Source organism: Saccopteryx bilineata, chromosome 11 (assembly GCF_036850765.1).
Source record: "Saccopteryx bilineata isolate mSacBil1 chromosome 11, mSacBil1_pri_phased_curated, whole genome shotgun sequence".
NCBI classification, from domain to species: Eukaryota; Metazoa; Chordata; class Mammalia; order Chiroptera; family Emballonuridae; genus Saccopteryx; species Saccopteryx bilineata.
Window position 1 is genome coordinate 45,461,378 of NC_089500.1, and position 16,219 is coordinate 45,477,596.

The window sequence follows — 16,219 nt, forward strand, 5'->3', positions numbered from 1 at the left end:
TATATTTAACATCCATGAAGGGTGTAAGTATCACACTTTTTATTTTGACAGTCTTAGGTGGTCATTAAAGTGCCACAACACATATTATAGATTATACATGGCTTTCCAACTAGAAAAATTAGCCTTGTATACCCTGGCCAACTTCCAACAAGATAAAGAAGCTTTATTTATTTTGATTTTCACTATGGCTACATATACCTTCTTCATTTCCTTTTATAAACCATTAAAGTAGTTTTGTGTTTGTAAAAATCATTCACTTAACTACTTTATTTTACATCAGTAATGGGAAAAATTTTGCTAGATATATACTTTGCCAAATTTAGGAATTATGATTTTATATTTGGTAAAGATAGTACAGTATACAATAAAATTGCCTAGTTGCCTAGGTTTAGATGATGGTGACCTGACCAAGAATGTTAATGACCTATTATTGCTAAATGATTTATTATCAATGAAAAGGGGCACCATTTTCTTTCAGGTCACCCATTTATAATGTAGTGGCTATTTGGGCAATATTTCATACCTATGCGCATATATATATATATATATATATATATATATATATCTTTTTAATATATGAAGTTTATGAAGCCCAGGACTTTTGTTAGATAGTAAGCTCTGGTGTTTATAAGATTGGTCTTAATGCTTAACACTGCCAGTTAACACAGGCATTTATAAGAACCTTAGAGCTTAACTGCTGTAGAGATAATAAAAGAATTTAATAGTGATTATTAAGATCCTGACCAGGTGGTGGCACAGTGGATAGATCATTGGCTTGGGATGCAGAGGACCCAGGTTTGAAACCTGGAGCTCACGGGCTTGAGCATGGGCTCATCCGGCTTAAGCACAGGGTTGCCAGCTTGAGTGTGGGATCATAGACATGACCCCATGGTCACTGGCTTGATCCCAAAGCTCGCTGGCTTGAAGCCCAAGGTTGTTGTCTTGAGCTCAAGGTCATTGGCTTGAGCAAGGAGTCACTGACTTAGCTGGAGTCCCCAGCCCCCATCCCCACCCCAGGTCAAGGCACATTTGAGAAAGGAATCAATGAATAACTAAGGTGCCACAATGAAGAATTGATGCTTCTCATCGCTCTCCCTTCCTGTCTGTCTGTTCCTCTTTTTCTCTCTCTCTCTCATTTAAAAAAAATTACCACTGATCACTAAGAATAGGAAAGTGGATTTTATTTTGGGGATATTGAAAAACTAATCTTCACCTTTAAATCTAGTAAATATAGTACTATACTGCATTGTCCTATGTACATAGGTATAATGCTACCATGATGGAAGCTGTGGTTTTAGCTTAGGTAGCTAGTTATTCATAAAGGAAGGGAGCAAAGGGACTCAGACATTAAGCCTAATAGATGAGGGAACTGGATGGGAAATTAAGCTTCATTCACTAAGAAGCCACAAGAGTCACAGGTTCCCCAGGTGACTGCTCCATCCTCTGCAAAGAGGACCTAATCCCCAAAGTGGCTGGGAAGACTTGGTTACTGGTCATTTACCAGGATTATGGAAGGATAGATAAAAACAGCAAGGGAAATCCCTCTGCTGAGCACATGTGCAGTAGAAGCCAAGATGGCACAGGGGGAGGTCCTTCTACTTTGAGGCATGTGCAGTAGGAGCCAAGGTGGAGAACCTAAGTGCCTAGCCAAGGAAGGAATTAGACTGGATGAGGGCATGAGCCTCTGGAAGACCAAGGAAAGATGTTGGATGGGGGAGAACTCTCTATAAACTCTCAAGAGCCAGGGAAGGGATTGGTTAGATTGAAAGAAAGTTTACCCTTTCCCAAGCCTGAGGTAGTATAATCAAATCTTAACAAGGGCCTCCTCTGGGTAGTACACGTTTGTCTGAATGTTCACTGATTTGTACATTCCTTCTGTCTTTGTAGCAGCCATGCACACCCAAGCATGGGCTCCAAGTGTGGGCTCTAAGCATGGGCTTGGGTGTAGCAGCACAGTGCCAACGATGCACAGCTGGGTACAGAGACTAAGCCAGCCAATTGGGGACAGAGACTAAGCTGGACTAAGCGTTGGCATGGACTAAACCAAACTATAGCAGCTTTGGATGCCCTGCCAATGCCTAGTAATGGCACAATACCTCTGGACCCTGGCCCTTCTTCCTGGCTTAGTGAAGACAAGGCTGGAGTTATTCCACAGCCAGATGAAACTAAGCCACCTGGTCATGGAAGAGACATTGGGCACCTGGGAACAGTCCTTAGTGTTTGCTCTACCAACTACACCTCATCCTCCATGCATGGATCCCTGAAATGCTTTTCTTGAGACTCTAGAAGAACCCTATTTTTACCAGCAACAGTGGGAACAATATTAATTTACAATAATGTAAATGGAAAATATTATGAAAGGTTAACTGTAGGAACAAGTCATATGGAGTCTATTAATTAAAACATTACTTGACAGGTTCACAAGAGAAAACATGCTTAACATTCACAGCTTTCCTTGGCTGGATAGCGTGACTGGTGAGAGCATCATCCCGAAGCGCCAGTCAAGGCACATGTAGAAACAGATCAATGTGCCTGTCTCTCTCCCTTCACCTCCCTCTGAAATCAATCAATAAAAAATAAATTAAAAAAATATTCACTGTTTTGTCTACTTCTAAGAATACAATGATTCACATCTTAAAAGGTAATTTTTCCATCTGTGAATTAATTTATTCACTGCTGGCAAATAGTGATTTTTAATGTACTCATGCTTTAGAAATTACAGCTAGGTCTTCAAACTTGCTCACTGGCTGGCTCCCCCTTCTCCCTCGCCCAGTTTTTCCCATTCACACTATACTTAAGAAAAACACACTTTGTTTAAATATTGAATTTGTGCTTTTCCTAATGTAGATATTAGTCTAAGGTTAAGGCAGCTTTGATAGTTACCTTCAGTTTCAGTCAATACTTTTTTTTTTTTAATTTTTATAAGATTTTATTTGAGCGAAAACTGATGACATAGGCTGGGGAGCAAGTGCTCCATCACCCAATACTTCTCCATTTTACTTAAGTTATAATCAGAAGTATTAGAAATGTATAGTGAAATTAAATTATGCTTTAATTAACTTCATATCCTTGGTGACAATGTGTGTTTGTAGATGATTGTTTTAACTATAGTTTTTACAAACTATGTTTTTGTGGATGTCAAGACTGAAATAAATAGACATCCTTTTCCTAAATCCAGTATGCTTCTTATATAAAGTGACCATATGCCCTGGCTTAGTAGCAACAGTCCTGGCTGATTCCTGTTGTTCGCTAATTATTAATAGGTCTTCTGTTTACTCTAAAAATATTCTGGGCCCTGGCCAGATGGCTCAGTGGTAGAGCGTCAGCCTGGTGTGCAGGAGCCCCGGGTTCGATTCCCGGCCAGGGCACACAGGAGAAGCGCCCGTCTGCTTCTCCTCTCCCCCTCTCTTTCCTCTCTGTCTCTCTCTTCCCCTCCCACAGCCAAGGCTCCATTGGAGCAAAGTTGGCCCGGGTGCTGAGGATGGCTCTATGGCCTCTGCCTCAGGTGCTAGAATGGCTCTGGTTGCAACAGAGCAATGCCCCAGATGGGCAGAGCATCGCCCCCTGGTGGGCATGCCGGGTGGGTCCCGGTCAGGCGCATGCGGGAATCTGCCTGACTGCCTCCCCATTTCCAACTTCAGAAAAAATACAAAAATAAATAAATAAATAAATAAAAAATAAAAATAAAAATGTTCTGTTTCTAGTTATAAATCATATGGTCAGAAGCGTTAAAGAATTTGAAGTATAAACTAATAAAAAAGGGAAGATTTAAATGACCTTTTATAATTTTTATAGTCAGAAGTATTTCCTTCTCAACTATGTATAGACCTATCAACTCTTTTTAAAGAATATTATGGTATAGATACTATAAGTCATAATATTATTTGATCTATTGATAGTACTCTAAAATTCTTGAATTTAGAAGTGAATATAAAGTCAAGAACAGTTAGTAGTGGTAAAATACAATTGTTTCTCCTACATATATTCTCTTTGGAATTTAAAAATAACTGTGTCATAAAAGCAGAATGGGTACAGTTTTCATCTTTCCACAAAAGCTGAGAATTTAGGTGGTTTGACTAGCATTATATGCACAAACTAGTAGATAAGTCGATCTAAGACTTCAAACCCAATCTTCTTGCTATAAATAGCTATGCTCTTTGTAGTACACCTACTATTTTTGAGGGTAAAATCTATTTCAAACTAATCCTTGGCCTGGCCCTTGGTGGTGCAGTGGATAAAGCTTTGACCTGGATCTCTGAGGTCACTGGTTCAAAACCCTGGGCTTGCCTTGTCAAGGCACATGTGGGTGATGATGCTTCCTGCTCCTCCCCCCCCTTCTCTTTCTCTCTCTCTCTAAAAATGAATTTAAAAATCTAAAAAAAAATCCTATGCTTTTTAATTTTTAAAAATATATTGGTATGATATTGGTTCACAAAACCATACAGGTTGCAAGTGTACAACTCGATATAACACCATCCACACACTGAGCGTGCACCCTCTGCCCCCAGCAAAGTCCCTTTCCGTCCCCATTTCCCACACTCTGCTCACCTCCCCTTTCTCTCTGGCTATTGCCACCTTATTATGTTTCTGAGAGAATATCCAAATAAAGTTTCTGAATTTTGATAAAAAAATTCCTATTACCTATAGGCTATTTACAGTTCCTGTACATTTTTTTATTTACTTCAGAAAGCCTTGTTTTATGAGGTTACTAAAAGAACTTTTAAATTTGATAGCAACTTAAATCATAATTGAGAAGAGAAAAATAAACCGGGCTCTCCCACTGAGGGTTAGAGTAAAGCACCTATTATATGGACCAATCTCAGTTGATATTTTAGAGTTTTCTTGCATTAATAATTGTATTTCTTAATAATTATGGCACACATGCTTTTTACTTGCCTTACCATAGGTGTGGGTATTTGAGAGACAAATATAAATTGACTTCTAATGGAATTAGCAAACATGTTTATACACTGCTCACAAAAATTAGAAGATATTTTATAGCTTCATATTCATTTTGAAATATCCCCTAATTTTGTGAGGAGTTTATCAGCCTTTCCCTGGCCCAAGTTGTAGATTCTTCTATGTAGAAAATTTAAAACTAAATAGATTAAAGGGCCTTGAATTATGTGGTAATCTCAGAATGGGCCAGAGCAGGAAGTGCTCCAAAAAACTGTTACTGTGTTCTACAATCAATGATGGCACATAGACACATTCCCAGACATGGTACTGAGCAAGTCCTGAGCTGGGAGATAGAACCAGTGTTTCAACTCTGGCCCTATCTCTGATTATCTGCATGTTTCCTGGACAACTCTTATTTTCCCAACTAAAAACTGAGAATACTCATACTTACTGTATCCAAAGGGGCTATTGCAGGGATGAAATAACATATGTGAAATTTCTTAAAGAAGTCTTCACAGAAGTTTGAAACAGCAAGCAGAATGGTAGGAGAACCTTGCCCATTGGGAGCAGAAGGCATGTGCAAGGTTTTGTTTTGAGGAGTCATTGTGAATCCTGGAGACTGTAAGTATTTATATATATCAATAGTAATGTATTTGTATAGGTTGCTATTGGAAAATCAGCAGGAGCTCCACTTAGTTTGTTTGATGAATTCTAATTTTAATTATCCTATTGAGCAAGTAATTTAACTTCTCTGTGCCTCAATTGTTTACCAATGATACGAAGAAAATAATATCTTGGGTATTTCATAGGATTGTTGATAAGACTGAATGATTATATATATACAAACAGTGTAAGAGACTGTCAATCATAGATAAATTTAAGAGCTACAGCTAATCAGATAGATCTCTCCAATTGCTAGTTATATAATTATAATGAAATTGTTGAATTGCTATGTAAATTGTAAGAGTCATAATTATAGAAGAGGTTCACTTACATTTTGTTAAGTGCTTTTACATATCTTATATGATTCACATTATTAAGTTTAAATAAATCATGTAGTAGTATTCTATTGCTATTTCCATTTTATTCCAAGGGAATTTAAAAATCAGCTAGCCTAACTGCAAAATTGCATAGAAAAAAATTTATTTGTTTCTTCAGAAATTGGTAGTTGTAAGAAATCATTTATTTAACAGAGATTTATGATCAACTCAGCTTCAAGTCCAATTAAGAAAGTATTGGCATAAAATTGATGGTGATCTGGGCTAATTTAGTGAAGACCTGAGCATATTTGATTCTTTCTTTTGAAAATAATGTCTGTTATTGTTGGCCTTTGTTCATCAGTGTGTATCCCCACTTTTTCTTATTTCTAGGCCCTCTTCAGTTTAATTTCTTTATTTTATCCTTATCAATTTGTTAGTAATTTATCTAACTTCTGAGAAAGAGGATTATTTTGAAAAAGCATAATTATTTTAATAGTTCAAGTTAAATAAAAAGATAATCAGACTTTTTTATTTACATCTATTTCTTCCTTATTTAGCTCAATAGGTTCTATCATTATGCAAACAAATATGATATTTACTTAATTAAAGCACACAACTGGGCCCTGGCCGGTTGGCTCAGTGGTAGAGCAGGAGTCCCGGGTTCGATTCCCAGCCAGGGCACACAGGAGAAGTGCCCATCTGCTTCTCCACCCTTCCCCCTCTCCTTCCTCTCTGTCTCTCTCTTCCCCTCCCGCAGCAGAGGCTCCATTGGAGCAGAGATGGCCCTGGCGCTGAGGATGGCTCTGTGGCCTTTGCCTCAGGCACTAGGATGGCTCTGGATGCAACAGAGCTATGCCCCAGAGGGCCAGAGCATCACCCCCTGGTGGGCATGCCGAGTGGATCCCAGTTGGGCACATGCAGGAGTCTGTCTGACTGCCTCCCCATTTCCAGCTTTGGAAAAGTGCAAAAGTGCAAAAAAACCAAACAAACAAAAAAACCACACAACTGGCTGTTTAGTTTTCTATTTTTAAGTTATTCGACTAGAGCCTTCCTCGAATGTATTCTTTGGAGTCATGCCGTAGGATCACATTATAGATTATAATGAATTATTTCTTGTAACCAGACCCTCTTAGATATAGTACAAGACAAACTTGTACTATTCAAAATTCTGTGTTTCACTACAATAAGAAGAGTTACTTGAGGGTCCAATGTATTCAATCTGTTTTTACTATAATTTTACCAGTATAAACTTAAACAATAGTTTTTGGATCAATGCTGGACACAGAGTATTTTCAGAGTACATATTAATTGTTCATTTTGCTGCTATTTGGCCCTTTAAAAATTGGCCACCAAATTTAGGAAATGAAATGTAGCTTATTAGAAAATACCTTTCTCGAGGAAGATCAAGTTTCAGTGCATCTCAGGTTCTGTGGGAATGGATTAAATACATCAGACAAAAACAGGCTCAAGTCCCTCACTTCCTATTTGAAATTACTGTATTCCTTTCTCAGAAAATCCATTTTAATTATATAGTGTGTTAAAATTATATTGACCAACTAAGGAAAAAGCAGTTTGAGCATATTTGTCCTGTAATGGTGATGGACTGGACACCTTTCGGGCCCTGCTTACTCCAGTCATTACAGGGGTAACCAGATTCGGACAGGTGAAACCTGACAGCCCCCTCCCCTGGACTTTCTGTCCCCGGGGCTTCATTCACTGAAGCCTTTGGAAATATAAGCACAACATGAAAATGTGAGAAAAATAACAACTCATTAGGCAACCCTTAACTGATAGAAGTCAGAACTGGTGGGTAAATGCTCCTTGTTCATGTCTTCAGTTTCATGGCTCCTAAGATTGTGCTGGGATTGAACCTCAATTGCTGAGAGTGGGGAATGAGCTCCAGAATGGACTCTTGCACTGGCCTTCCCTCCCTCCCTGTTTCCTTCTCCTAATCCCCCACTTTTCTTCTCTGAACATGTGCATTTGGGGCTATTTTTCTGATAGTGATAATGGTTGGATTTGAAGAAACTCATTTTCTTATAGGCAAGAGAATCTTTTCTTTTGCTGCTTCCTAAACTTTATTGGATATCAGCATAATCTAGAAAAATATGTAAATATGCAGACTTATAGGACCTATCCACCAGAGATTCTAATGTGATACATCTAGATAGATTTTAGCAGTTGGCCTTTTATATTTTTTAGATTTCATGTATAAGTGAGATCATATAGTATTTGTCTTTCTCTCTCTGACTTACCTTACTTAGCAAAATGCCCTCAAAGTTCATCCATGTTGTCTCAAAATCCTGTCCCAAATGGCAGGATTTCTTTCTTTTTATGGCTAAATAATATTCCATTGTGTGTTATGTATGTGTATTTCACAGTTTTCAGAAATCTGCCTTTTTAATAGGCATCTCCCAGGTGAGTCAGATGGTCAATGGTTCAGAGACTACACTCTGAGAAACATTGTGAAATTATTATAGTAGTAATACTGCTGGCTGTAATCTATGACTATTAAGTAACTTAAAATGAACTGACTCCACAGGGTCTGAATTAGTATCAAAGTACCATTAATCATATGTTTAATAAACTAAGCTAAAACAACAGTCTGAGAAGTCAGATGAAAAGGATAACCCAATTTTTATTTCAGAGTCACTGTGGTCTTCCTTTATAGAAATTTGATGTGATATTACTTACTTGGCTTTAACATTAGTATTAACATGTGGTTTGTTATGACACCAGGGAACTGCTGAGAATTTAATTTATGCTAGATGTGTTTAATGTGTGCTAACTGGTGGAACTAGAAAAGGTCATTCATCTCAAAGAAGTAAATACTCACATCTTAGAAAGTAAAACTGTAAGAAAAAGAAACTGATGTCAAACGGGAATGGACTGAACAACTTTTCTTACTGAATGGCCTGTAGCTAGGTTCTGTTCTAGCCAGTTTCTGGGTCCAGTATATAGGTTTCTAGCCTATAGATAGGTTCCAGTGGTTAGTTCTATATTAGAGCTAAAAAAAAACAACAGTACATATACTTGTTTCTGAGCAACATTTGTTTAAAATTTTGTTAGACAGTTGCTTGGAACGTGACTTCAAAAGAATTTAACAGATCACTAAAATGCTATATAGATGGTATGTATGATTTAGTTCTAATTACTGATATATTATTGAAAGTTGATTTGAATATTAATATTTTCAGAAAAGTGAATGATCGTATTTTCTTAGACTGTATCTCATCAACTTTTAGTTAAGAGACCCCTACTCTCCAAGTATATGTTAAATGAAAATTTTTATAGAAGACCTCATCACAGAATTCTCTAAATTACTTCAAAAATATTGTACTAAAAGCTACATAAAGGCCCTGGCCGGTTGGCTCAGTGGTAGAGCGTTGGCCTGGCGTGCAGAAGTCCTGGGTTCGATTCCCGGCCAGGGCACACAGGAGAAGCGCCCATTTGCTTCTCCACACCCCCCCTCCTTCCTCTCTGTCTCTCTCTTCCCCTCCCGCAGCCAAGGCTCCATTGGAGCAAAGATGGCCCGGGTGCTGGGGATGGCTCCTTGGCCTCTGCCCCAGGCGCTAGAGTGGCTCTGGTCGTGGCAGAGCGACGCCCCGGAGGGGCAGAGCATCGCCCCCTGGTGGGCAAAGCGTTGCCCCTGGTGGGCGTGCCGGGTGGATCCCGGTTGGGCGGATCCCGGTCCGGCGCATGCGGGACTCTGTCTGACTATCTCTCCCCGTTTCCAGCTTCAGGGAAAAAAAAAAATAAATGAAAAAAATAAAATAAAATAAAAGCTACATAAAGTTATTAATCTTGTATTCCTCAATGTTTCAAAATTCATTCAGCAATTCATTAAATTTAAAATGTTTTTGTGTTGGAAGGAAATTTTTTTCACTCCTAAAGTAAATCATTTCAAAACCTATAAGCAAAAAACTTTCAAGGGAATAAACTTAAGATAGAACTTTGAAACTAAAAATTTACCATGCAAGTTCTATTTTTATTTTGTCAGTAATAAGAACTTTTAAGATAATAGTGTAATGATTACTTTAAGGCTATATGTCTTTAGCTTGATAAGCCATAATGTTCTCTGTTTCCTGGTTCATTTTTTGATGCATAGTAGGTTTGGTTGTTAGTCCTGAAGTTTCCAAATTAGTTACAGAGGATCCCTGATTTATGGTCTGTTTTAAGATTTCTTTTTTTGGGCTTTCTGATGCAAAAGCAATGTGCATTTAGTAAAAACAGTACTTCAAATTTTGGACTTTTCTAGGGCTAGCAATATGCAATACTATACTCTCCTGTGATGTTGAGCTTCCAGTTAGACATGTGATCACAAGGGATAAGCAACAGATACTCTACAGTGTGCTGTTAGTATTAAATCTATTTTCAACTTAAAATATTTTCAACTTTTGATGGGTTTATCAGGCTATACCCCATCATAAGTTGAGAAGCATCTGTATTTACTATATATAGAAACACTTAAAAAATATCTTTGAAATTTGTGTTACTCCTTGCCTTCCTTTCAATTCACTTTAAATCTGTGAAAATAAATGCAAGTTAAATACTAATTTAATGAATTGTCACATAAGATTAAATTGTTTATGTATAATAAGTTTTAATAAGAATATATAATTAGTGGGCATAATTGTTAAGTGGTACCTTTGTCTTTAGGTATGTTATCTACATACAAGCTTTATATTTAAGAGAAAAACAAAATTCACTTATCATGAATATAAATTTAAATTATCAGCACAAAGCTTCTTTGTACAGCAATTAAACATATTTCAAGAAATTAAAATTGATTGCAAGAGCTCAGTAAGATCTGTTTGTGTTATAAGTGGATCTGTTTGTTGGTTCTAATATTAAGTTATAACTTATATCCTGCTCTTAGGTCTTAGAATGTTTTGTCACAGAATTCTGAACTCCCTTCTGATTAATTATATATATATATATATATATATTTCATAAGTACCTTGCATGTGAACTTTGTTCATAATCAATTGAGTCTGAGACTAATTTAACATTATTTTTTAGAAAATATTAAATCTTATTCTGTCTTATTATACCCAAAACATGTTTGAATTACTCTTCTTATCATTTACTCACAAGGAAATGCAATATAAAACAACATTGACCTCCAGTAAATTTAATTTGGAAGAGAATCTTTTAGAGGAAAATAACGTATTCTAGAGCCCTGAAAAAATAATTGAATTGATCGTAGAAAGAGCATAATCCTTAGAGCATATAGAAACTTGGACAATGACGTCTCTGTCATAGAAGATAATAGATATAAAATGCCTTTGAGAAACTCAGGTAGTGGGCCCATGTAAGGTGTAATTTGGTTGATCTATGAACTTTTCTTTGGTATAGATGATTGAAATTTTAATTTTTCAAAATTATTGAAGCATTTTAATAACTTTGATATATTGCTCTCAAAATATGTTTGACAATGGCTTCTTGTCAGTTTAGTTGGATTCAGTTATATGAGTTTCTAATTTTTAAAATTTAATATGGTTAAAATATTTTTCAACAATAAATCTTAATGCTTTTCAAGGTTGCTAATTTAATTTTTATGTCTCTGAAAAAAATAAAATGTATATTCTAAGTTAAGCTTTGGCTTCTCTTACTCAGCTATTTGTTGAAATTTATTAAATATTCTATTAATGAAGTGGAAATGATATTGACATTTGCTGTACCTAGTGTGTTCTAAGAACTGTACTATGTGTTTGGCATACTATATATCGTGTAATCTTCCCAACAGCTCTTAAAGAATGGTATTAGTTTTCTTAACTTACAGATGAAGAAAAGAGAACTCAGAGGGTTCAATGATTTCTAGCGGTAAACTAGTTTGTAGCAGATTCAGTATTCAACCCATTTCAATTTGGCTCAAAAGTCTATATGTTTTTCAACATACTATCCTTTCTGTTGACTGTAAAGATAAGATAATGGAAGTGATTACTTTCCAGAGTCTCTACTTGGACTGAACTAAATTTACCAAATTTAGAAGCATCCCTCTGAACCAGCCTTGCATTCTTGCAATACACCCCACTTGTTTGTGGAGTATATATTTTTTAATATACTCTATTAAAACATTTCATTTCATTATTAGAAGAAGAAGAGGAAGAAAGAGAAAGAAGAAGAAGAAGAAGAAGAAGAAGAAGAAGAAGAAGAAGAAGAAGAAGAAGAAGAAGAAGAAGAAGAAGGAGGGAAGAAGAAGAAGAAAGGAAGAAGAAGAACGAGGAGGGGGGAATGGGCAAGAGGAGGAGGAGGAGGAAAAAGAAGGAGAAGAAGAAGGAGGAGGAGGAGGAGGAGAAGAAGAAGAAGAAGAAGAGGAAGAAGAAGGAGAAGAAGAAGAAAAAAAATAGTAAGACTCTCTCAGATAAGATGTTTCCCTGTGAAAAATATAAGGTTAGGAGAATTATCATTGAGTTCAAAGAATCAAAGTTGAAATTTTTGAGCCTTTGGTTCTCAAGTCTTCTATTATTCCTTTTTCTTGGAATTCTTCAAGTTAAAAACATTCAAAGCATTTTTGAGTACTTGTGTGCAAAGCACTGTATTAAGAGCTCACTCCTTAATACAAGTTCTAGCACCTCTAACATGGGTTTTGAATCCTGCAATTCTGGTCTTCATAACCTTATTAAAATTTTCTTGTGAGTTCTAACCAAATTTTAGGTAGCTTTCTGGGAAAATCCTACACTGTGTCCATATAGGAGTGACTGAAACAATACAAAAATACATACATACATATATACATTCTAAGAAAATAAACAATTGAGATAGTTTAAAGTAATATTAAGTCAGAAAATGATAGCAGGACCCCCAAATATGAAGGAACGTGAGGTACTCTTATCAGTTTGATATAAAATTTTATAATGGCATTAAGAGACTAAGGTTTGAAATAGTAATCACCTTCATTACCAATGGCAACTCCATAAATTTATCCACTATGCCACAAAAAGATTGGGAGCAATAATGACATAGATTAAAATATAAATGCAAATAATTTCTTAGTTCAGCAAAGACTCATTAACATAACTCTGCAACACAATTTTATCTTTGTACAAATCCTTTAGGAAACGTAGATAAGATTTCATATAGCATTCAGAAGAGTCAATGTAGGGTAGTGAAAAAACTTTTAGTCTGGGCTGGTATTCAGGAAACTGAGATGTTCTGGTCCCAGATCTACCCTTAGATTAGATAGTAGTGATTTAGCTACATTTTGGGACTTTTCATTCAACTCAAGCATGAGAAGTTGTATTCATTAGTTATCTTTAAGAGTCCTTCTAGCTCAAAACTATTATGATTCTAATTTTTTTTTTGGTAGGAAACACATGAAGATATTCAGGAAGAGAAGCAATTACTGTTAAGAAAGCTAGCACTGTTGACAAAAAGAGTCATTGTATGAAACTGTGTGGCTAGGAATAAAGACAAAGGAATGTATCCCCAACTAGACTTGAAGAATGAAAAAATTTTTAAATGACTAGAACACTTTTTGACCTGGGGCCTGAAAAAATTTAGGGTTGTGTAAAGTACACACACACACACACACACCAACAAAAGCACAGACTCCTAATCTGATTGATAAATCTATATAACCTTACTTTTAATCAAAGTATCAAAATGTATCAATATCTTAAAGGAATCAATTTATAGAAAATATATAAAAAGTATTTACTAAAATTTCCATATATGTGAAACTAAAAATCCTATTAAATGAGAACTATAAAATCCTTCTCCAAAATGTAGAGTTAAGCTTTAAATATTTATTATCCATAGATTTTATATGAAAAATATATCTAGCTCTTAAATAGGTTTCTCAAAACCATAAACAAAAATACTCAGTAAAGTGCAATCCTAAACTAAGTTTGTTTTTAAACAATAATCCCTGTATTTAAACACCATATAGTTTAAAAACATCTGCATTACTATATATAGTAGATTCACTAGAAACACTAACAGTATACTCTTTGATGTATACCTATATCTTGCCTGAAAACTTATTGAAAAGAGAAAAATTCAACCACCTGAAAATTTTTATCCATATTCCTCCCAAATTGTCAGAATACAGTTTATGCTGAAAAAAAAAATAAATTTTAGTCTGCTGAATCAGCACATTCTTTTTGCAGATTCAACATCACATGGCTTTTTAGAAGTCTAGCTGAACTACCAGAAGTTTTATGCAGAATTGCTTTGGAGAATAGGATTAAAAAGCATCCAAAGGATTTCCCTGAAAAAAAATAAAATTTCATCTGAATATTTAATCTCACCTAAAAAATCCTTCGCTAACATTCTAAAGAAACCTTGTACCCTTTGAGTTTGAACAAAGTGAGGACACTAGAGACAATGAAAAGAATGCATCAGCCTTGCTCAGTTCAAGGCAAAGTTATATTAAGATGGCCTACAGATAGCTCTTAACAGGAGAATATTCAGTATAAATCCATAAAAATAGGTCAACTGTTACATTAAATCTGATGCCCAGAAGATTTGTGCATTGAATTCAATCTACTATTAAGGGGGTAGTTTAGTATGCCAAAATAAATCTAAAGGGATTGACAACTTCCATTTTAAATGACACAATTAATAAAATAAATTAATTGGATACATGAAAGATATAATGTAATTATTTTAAAATATAAAGGAAAGGAAGATCAAAATTTTCTTTTAATCCCAAAAGTTTTTCGGATGTAATAAGGCATGACTAAAACCTGTCTTCATTCCTTTCTGTTCAGCTCAGTGAGTGTTTTTGAGTTCTAATAGTTAATCAGTTACCAGATTCCACATCTTTGTTTTTCACGCTCCTCAATTCTTGCTGTGAATTGTTCCTCTTAGTGTACTTAGGATCACCAAGGAAGCCAACACCTTCTTTTTATACCTTAAAAAAGCAATTATTATTTCATCCACAATTAGATTTACCATTTAATAGGCAACAGCCTATAAAACATAATAGTGTATTAGCAAAGAAATAGATGCTTGAGATGAATCATTAATAGAGGAAATATATTTAGCAAAATTATTCAACTCATTTTCTAAATGGCTGTAGCCATGTTCAACTTACAAAAAAAGTATAGCAAAAGTGTATTATATACCAAATAGCCTTTATCCAAACAAATCAGTGAACATATATGCAAGTGTTACAAAACCATATCTAACCAACTTTATGTAAAAGGTGCAAAGCAGGTATTATCATGTTAAAAATAGATAGCTTCTTAAATATCATTAAATTTAAGCTTCATAAGTGCAGAGAAAAATTGAAAAATATTTTAAAAATTTTATTCACTTACCCTTTAGTTTATTTGGAAAACTGCTCTTGGTCAAAAGCAGAAGATGTTTCACTGCTAACTTTCCCTGAACAGTAAATCAGTGGAAGCCACCTCTCTGGACCATGCTAGAGTCTGCTAGACACTACTGCTATGTGGAAGAGTTCCGCTGCATCTAAGCTATATACGGTGTGCAATGGATAACCTAATATGCCTTTCATTTAACTGGCTGGGCAGGTTTCTACAGTCTGTGGAACATGGAATCAAACCAGAATATGTTGGCATAACAGGCCAGTCAAACCGGTTCTTCTGTCGATCCAGAACTTGTCCAACCAGTCTGCATCAAAGGCTAGCCCAACAAGCTGCAGCGGCTCAGCTCTGCTAAACTTGTACGGGGTGAGTTATCCCTACCTGCCTTCAGCTCCCAACAAACTGCTCAGAATGTTGTAGCCTCCAGCAAAATAATTCCGAGTTCTAGTGGGAGGGGAGATCTGAGTCAGGCAGAGCAAGAGTCCATTGTTATAAACCTCTCATTGTGGATACTTGAGTATCTATCATCCTCAGAGGTTGGTAATCCTTTTTAAAATGTACTTCAGGCTCTCTTCAGACTAAAGCCTCTAGAAAGAGATTATCTACAATAATAAAGAATTCATATTGCCTGGCCTTTTTCACTGGTCCACTTGGCTCTGTTTGGTCTAGCTTAGCCTTGAGGGGGAGGTTGATACTCCCAAATGAGTAGTGGCCCTGAGAGGTACAAGGAAGCGTTTTTAGAGGGAGGGGAACCAGATGGAGGTTGATTAAACATTTGCCTGGGTGTGTTATCTTCCTTGTACTTAAATGATCCCCATACCATTTCAGTCTAACAATGAAAGAACTTCTACCTCTACACACTAGGGCAGCTTGGAGATGTTTTACTTTGAATATTCAACAATTGAGCACAAAGTACTGATATCTAGAAGGTGCCTGGAACTGCATCAGGTACAGGGTTACAGTGATGAAAAAGATTAGTTTAGTAAGAGATGGGAGCACTGTTCAGGTTCTTGGTTTAGTATGTCTAGTAATCTTTTGGAAGGAAGAAGTAAGCAACAAAAGATC

The 16,219-nt window shown here is 36.0% G+C and overlaps 1 protein-coding gene across 2 annotated transcripts in view; it reads right to left on the reverse strand.

The window, feature by feature from the left end:
* RBBP8 (RB binding protein 8, endonuclease) overlaps positions 1 to 15,313 on the reverse strand; it is a 118,643-nt gene extending 103,330 nt beyond the window's left edge. Inside the window, exons 1-2 of one of the 2 annotated variants that reach the window (XM_066246874.1) lie at positions 15,149 to 15,313; positions 7,268 to 7,306 (exon numbers count right to left, since the gene is read on the reverse strand). The gene's annotated coding sequence lies outside the window, so the exon portion shown is untranslated. The remainder of the gene's footprint in view (positions 1 to 7,267; positions 7,307 to 15,148) is intronic. The other variant, XM_066246872.1, reaches the window with a different exon arrangement.
* Between the last annotated feature and the right edge of the window lie 906 nt (positions 15,314 to 16,219).